The sequence below is a fragment of the Heteronotia binoei genome, chromosome 8 (assembly GCF_032191835.1).
Source record: "Heteronotia binoei isolate CCM8104 ecotype False Entrance Well chromosome 8, APGP_CSIRO_Hbin_v1, whole genome shotgun sequence".
NCBI lineage: Eukaryota > Metazoa > Chordata > Lepidosauria > Squamata > Gekkonidae > Heteronotia > Heteronotia binoei.
Window position 1 is genome coordinate 127,644,820 of NC_083230.1, and position 6,000 is coordinate 127,650,819.

Below are 6,000 nucleotides of genomic sequence, written 5' to 3' on the forward strand. Positions count from 1 at the left end.
AGGTGGCATGCTTTAGATGTTAAGCGTGCCTTATTGTTTTATTTGAGTCGCTCCAAGAGTTTTCGTAAGGACCAGCAGCTTTTTGTTTCTTATGCTGCTCCTAAGTTAGGTTCCAGGATCTCGTCTCAGCGGCTTTCGAAATGGCTCACTGAGACTATTAAACTGTGTTATTTGTTGGCTAAGAAGCCGTTACCTGGGCCTGTTCGCGGACACTCTGCAAGAGCGATGGCGACGTCGGTGGCGTTCCTGAAAGGCGTTTCCCTGACTGATGTCTGCAAGGCTGCCACCTGGTCTTCTCCGCATGCCTTTATGAAGCACTACGCGCGGGACGTGCATACTCAACAGAGGACTCGGTTGGGAACTGCGGTGCTGCAAGCTGTTTCTTCTGGTTGACCGTCTTCCCGCCTCCAGGTATGTCTTGCTTGCTAATCTCCCATGAGTGTGAAGCACAGAGACCACGAAGAAGATAGACAGGTTGCTTACCTGTAACTAGATCTTCGAGTGGTCATCTGTGCATTCACACTACCCGCCCTCCTTCCCCACTGCTGACGATCTCCCTCCAGTATGGGCTTCCAGCGGTCAGGAAGGAACTGGTGGGATCCTCGCGCTGGCGCCGGCGAGCATGCGCTCTGAGACGCCTGCGCATGCCCGTTGGTGCCGAGCGCGAAAAAATCCTGGGCTTTTTAGGTACTGATTCGGGGATCGGCGCTCTATCCCATGAGTGTGAATGCACAGATGACCACTCGAAGATCTATAGTTACAGGTAAGCAACCTGTCTTTCAGTAGTGCCATTAAAGACTCAGAAAAATTTTGGCAGGGAAGGAACTTTTGGGAGTCAACGCACAATATCAGAGGTACCTGAAGAAGGTGACTCCCAAAAGTTCTCTCCTGCCGCAAATTTTGTAAGTCTTTCAGGTGTTCCTGGACTCTGGCTCTTTTCTACTGCTACAGACAGACTAACAAGGAGACCCATCTTGGCCTCTCTCTGTTTAGCCCTACAGAATGGAAATCCATCAACCTAAGAACATAAGAGAAGCCATGTTGGATCAGGCCAATGGCCCATCCAGTCCAACACTTTGTGTCACACAGCAGACAAAAAACCCAGGTGCCATCAGGAGGTCCATCAGTGGGGCCAGAACTTCAGAAGCCTTCCCACTGCCCCCCCACCACCAGCACCAAGAATACAGAGCATCACTGCCCCAGACAGAGAGTTCCATCTGTAAGAACGTAAGAGAAGCCAATGGCCCATCCTGTCCGTGTAACACAGTGGCCAAAAAACCCAGGTGCCATCAGGAGGTCCATCAGTAGGGCCAGGACACTAGAAACCCTTCCACTGTTCTCCCTCTCCCAAGCACCAAGAATACAGAGCATCACTGCCCCGGACAGAGAGTTCCAACAATAAGCTGTGGCTAATAGCCACCGATGGACCTCTGCTCCAGATGTTGATCCAGTCTCCTCTTGAAGCTGTCGATGCTTGCAGCTGCCTCCACTTCTTGTGGCAGTGAATTCCACATGTTAATCACCCTTTGGGTGAAGAAGGACTTCCTTTTATCCGTTCTAATCTGACTGCTCAGCAATTTCATGGAATGTCCACAAGTTCTCATGTTGTGAGAAAGGGCAAAAAGTACCTTGTGATATAAGGACAGATGGACTCACAGGCCAACTATATCTGAAGAAGTGAGCAGTGAGTCACAAAAGCTCCTCCCCTGGCCACAAATGTAGACCCAGATGGGCAGCCGTGTTGGTCTGAAGAAGACTGCAGATTTATACCCTGCCCTTCTGTCTGAACTCCGAGCGGCTTACAATCTCCTATATCTTCTCCTATATCCCTGTGAGGTGGGTGGGGCTGAGAGAGCTCTGACAGTAGCTGCCCTTTCAAGGACAACTCCTACGAGAGGAGAGTTCTGGCTGACCCAAGGCTATTCCAGCAGTTGCAAGTGGAGGAGTGGGGAATCAAACCCGGTTCTCCCGGATAAGACGGCTCTGGTTGACCCAAGGCCATTCCAGCAGGTGCAAGTGGAGGAGGGGGGAATCAAACCCGGTTTTCCCAGGTAAGAGAGCTCTGGCTGACCCAAGGCCATTCCTGCAGCTGCAAGTGGAGGAGTGGGGAATCAAATCCTCTTCTCCCAGATAAGAGAGCTCAGGCTGCCCCAAGGCCATTCCAGCAGGTGCAAGGGGAGGAGTGGGGAATCAAACCCGGTTCTCCCAGATAAGAGAGCTCTGGCTGATCCAAGGCCATTCCAGCAGGTGCAAGTAGAGGAGTGGGGAATCAAACCCGGTTCTCCCAGATAAGAGAGCTCTGGCTGATCCAAGGCCATTCCAGCAGCTGCAAGTGGAGGAGTGGGGAATCAAACCCGGTTCTCCCAGATAAGAGAGCTCTGGCTGACCCAAGACCATTCCAGCAGCTGCAAGTGGAGGAGTGGGGAATCAAACCCGGTTCTCCCAGATAAGAGAGCTCTGGCTGCCCCAAGGCCATTCCAGCAAGTACAAGGGGAGGAGTGGAGAATCAAACCTGGTTCTCCCACATAAGAGTCCCCGCACTTAACCACTACACCAAATCAAACAGCGAGAGAGTCCCGTGGGCACTTTTAAGACCAACAAAGACCATGCAGATGATAAACCAGAGACCAACCTTGCTATTATTTTGATGCTAAAAAAAAATCCACTATTTTGCATGTTAGCTCACCGCCCGATCTAGGAGAACCCTTGAATCATCTTTATGCTATGAACTCCGTGTCCGAATGTAATGTCTTTGAAATCAGGTTCCAATTGGATACAGCCAGCAGACTGAAGAAGACTCACTGAAAAGCCTTTGGGAATTATCTAGAAATGGGCGTATTTGTGGCTTAAGGAATTTGTCAAGTATCCCTCTATCTCATATTTTGAGAACAGACAGGGTTTTCTATTTATGGACAAAATTAATAGAGGACAACTGTAAAAGCATCTACTTTTGTACGTAAGTTTCTGTAGTGTGTGTTATGAGCACAGTTGTGCATATGGACAGAGTCTGATTTGCAATTGTGATTGCTTGCCTCACCACCAACTTGAATACATTTCTTGGTATAAAGTATGAAATGAAATAAATTGCTTTTTTTTGTAGCAGGAACTCCTTTGCATATTAGGCCACACACCACGTAAGAACATAAGAGAAGCCATGTTGGATCAGGCCAACGGCCCATCCAGTCCAACATTCTGTGTCACACAGTGGCAAAAAATTTTATATATACACTCACACTGTGGCTAATAGCCACTGAAGGACCTGTGCTCCTTATTTTTATCTAAACCCCTCTTGAAGGTAGCTATACTTGTGGACGCCACCACCTCCTGTGGCAGTGAATTCCACAGGTTAATCACCCTTTGGGTGAAGAAGTACTTCCTTTTATCCATTTTAACCTGTCTGCTCAGCTATTTCATCAAATGCCCACCAGTTCTTGTATTGTGAGAAAGTGAGAAAAGTACTTCTTTCTCTACTTTCTCCATCCCATGCATTATCTTGTAAACCTCTATCATGTCACCCCGCAGTCGACGTTTCTCCAAGCTAAAGAGTCCCAAGCGTTTCAATCTTTCTTCATAGGGAAAGTGTTCCAGCCCTTTAATCATTCTAGTTGCCCTTCTCTGGACTTTCTCCAATGCTATAATATCCTTTTTGAGGTGCGGCGACCAGAACTGCACACAGTACTCCAAATGAGACCGCACCATCGATTTATACAGGGGCATTATGATACTGGCTGATTTGTTTTCAATTCCCTTCCTAATAATTCCCACCTGATGTAGCCAATCCTCCTGGAGCTTACAGTAGGCCCTTTACTAAGAGCCCAGTAAGCTCTTGGAGGATTGGCTACATCAGGGGGGCGTGGCCTAACCTGCGGAGGAGTTCCTACTACAAAACGCCCCCCCCCCCCGGCTATATGTGAATTTACTGTTGGTGATTGCTTAGTGCAGGGGTGTCAAACATGTGGCCCAGGGGCCAAATCAGCCCCCCCAGAGGGCTCCTATTAGAACCCCCAGCAACTAGCTGTCATCTGCTTCCTTCTCCCTCTCTCTTGCTTTCTTCTGCATCACAGCTTGCTTTGCAAGGCTTACTCAATTGCACAGGAGCAACAGAGCAAAACCTATATTTTCCCCATTGGCTGAGGCTCCTCTCTTGGAAAGGAAGGGGGGAAGGCAGAACTTGCTTTGCCAGGCTCTCTCAATCACACAGCAGAGCTACTGAGCCAAGCCTCTTCTAGTGGCTGAGGCTTCTCCCCTCCTGGTCCCCTGGGGAGGAAAGGAAAGATCCACAGTTCCTTTGCCCAGTTCCCTGGATCCCATGGGAGAAATACAAAGAAAGCACCTTGAAGACCGAGTGCTAATGTTTTAAGGAAATTTTAAGGTGTTTTTTTTTTTAAAAATCTTTAATTGTGTCTGCCTGTGTCCTTTATAAAGCTTATATATCTGCTAAAAAGGTAAAGGTAGTCCCCTGTGCAAGCACCAGTCATTTTCAACTCTGGGGTGACGTTGCTTTTACGTTTTCATGGCAGACTTTTTTACGGGGTGGTTTGCCCTTGCCTTCCCCAGTCATCTACAGTTCCCCCCCAGCAAGCTGGGGACTCCTTTTACCGACCTCGGAAGGATGGAAGGCTGAGTCAACCTTGAGCCAGCTGCCTGAACCAGCTTCCTCTGGGATTGAACTCAGGTTGTGAGTGGAGGGCTCCGACTGCAGTACTGCAGCTTTACCACTCTGCGCCACGGGGCTCCTGTGAATTTAGTGGGAGGTCTTTGTGAGTTTCCTGCATTGTGCAGGGGATTGGACTAGATGACCCTGGAGAACCCCTCCAATTCTATGATTCTATGATTAGGAAGAACTTTCTGACCGTTAGAGCGGTTCCTCAGTGGAACAGGCTTCCTCAGGAGGTGATGGGTTCTCCTTCCTTGGGGGTTTTTAAGCAGAGGCTAGATGGCCATCTGACAGCAATGAAGATCCTGTGAATTTGAAAGGAAAGGTCTCCTGTGCAAGCACCAGTCGTTTCCGACTCTGGGGTGACGTTGCTTTCTCAGCGTTTTTATGGCAGACTTTTTACCGGGTGGTTTGCCATCGCCTTCCCCAGTCAGCTGCGCTTTAGCCCCAGCAAGCTGGGGACTCCTTTTACCGACCTCGGAAGGAGGGAAGGCTGAGTCAACCTGGAGCCGGTGACCTGAACCAGCTTCTGCTGGGATCGAACTCAGGTCGTGAGCAGAGGGCTTCGACTGCAATACTGCAGCTTTACCACTCTGCGCCACGGGGCTCTTGTATATCTCTGCTACCTAATCTTAAACAGGTACATACATGGCCCAGCCCAACCTGACGTGGCCCGACATGACAAAGTCTCATGTCAGATCCGGCCCTCGTAACAAATCAGTTCGACACGCCTGGCTTAGTGGCGCTCTCTTGTGCCTCATCTCGCACTGAGTTCCTTTGGTATGAGCAACGCCTCTACATAGTGTATTCTATCTCACTTTCTGAAGAAGCGTGGGTGCACACGAAAGCTGACACCCTGCATAAAACTTCGTTGTTCATAGAGGTGCCACTGAGCTCTCGCTTTGTACTTTGTCAGCTGCAAATTTAGTTAGTCCTGCAGCTGCTCCTGGGATCTGGCTCTCTTCTACTGCTACAGATAGACTAATACGGCCACCCATCTGGATTTATCTCCAACTGAAGCAAGAAGACCGTAAATTTATACCCCGCCCTTCTCTCTGAATCAGAGTCTCAGAGCAGCTCACAAGCAGCTCATAGAATCAAAGAGTTGCAGGGACCTCCAGGGTCATCTAGTCCAACCCCCTGCACAATGCAGGAAACTCACAAACCCCTCCCCCTAAATTCACAGGATCTTCATTGCTGTCAGATGGCCATCTAGCCTCTGTTGAAAAACCCCAAGGCAGGAGAGCCCACCACCTCCCGAGGAAGCCTGTTCCACTGAGGAACTGCTCTAAACTCACAAATACCTCCCCCTAAATTCACAGGATCCATCTAGCCTCTGTTGA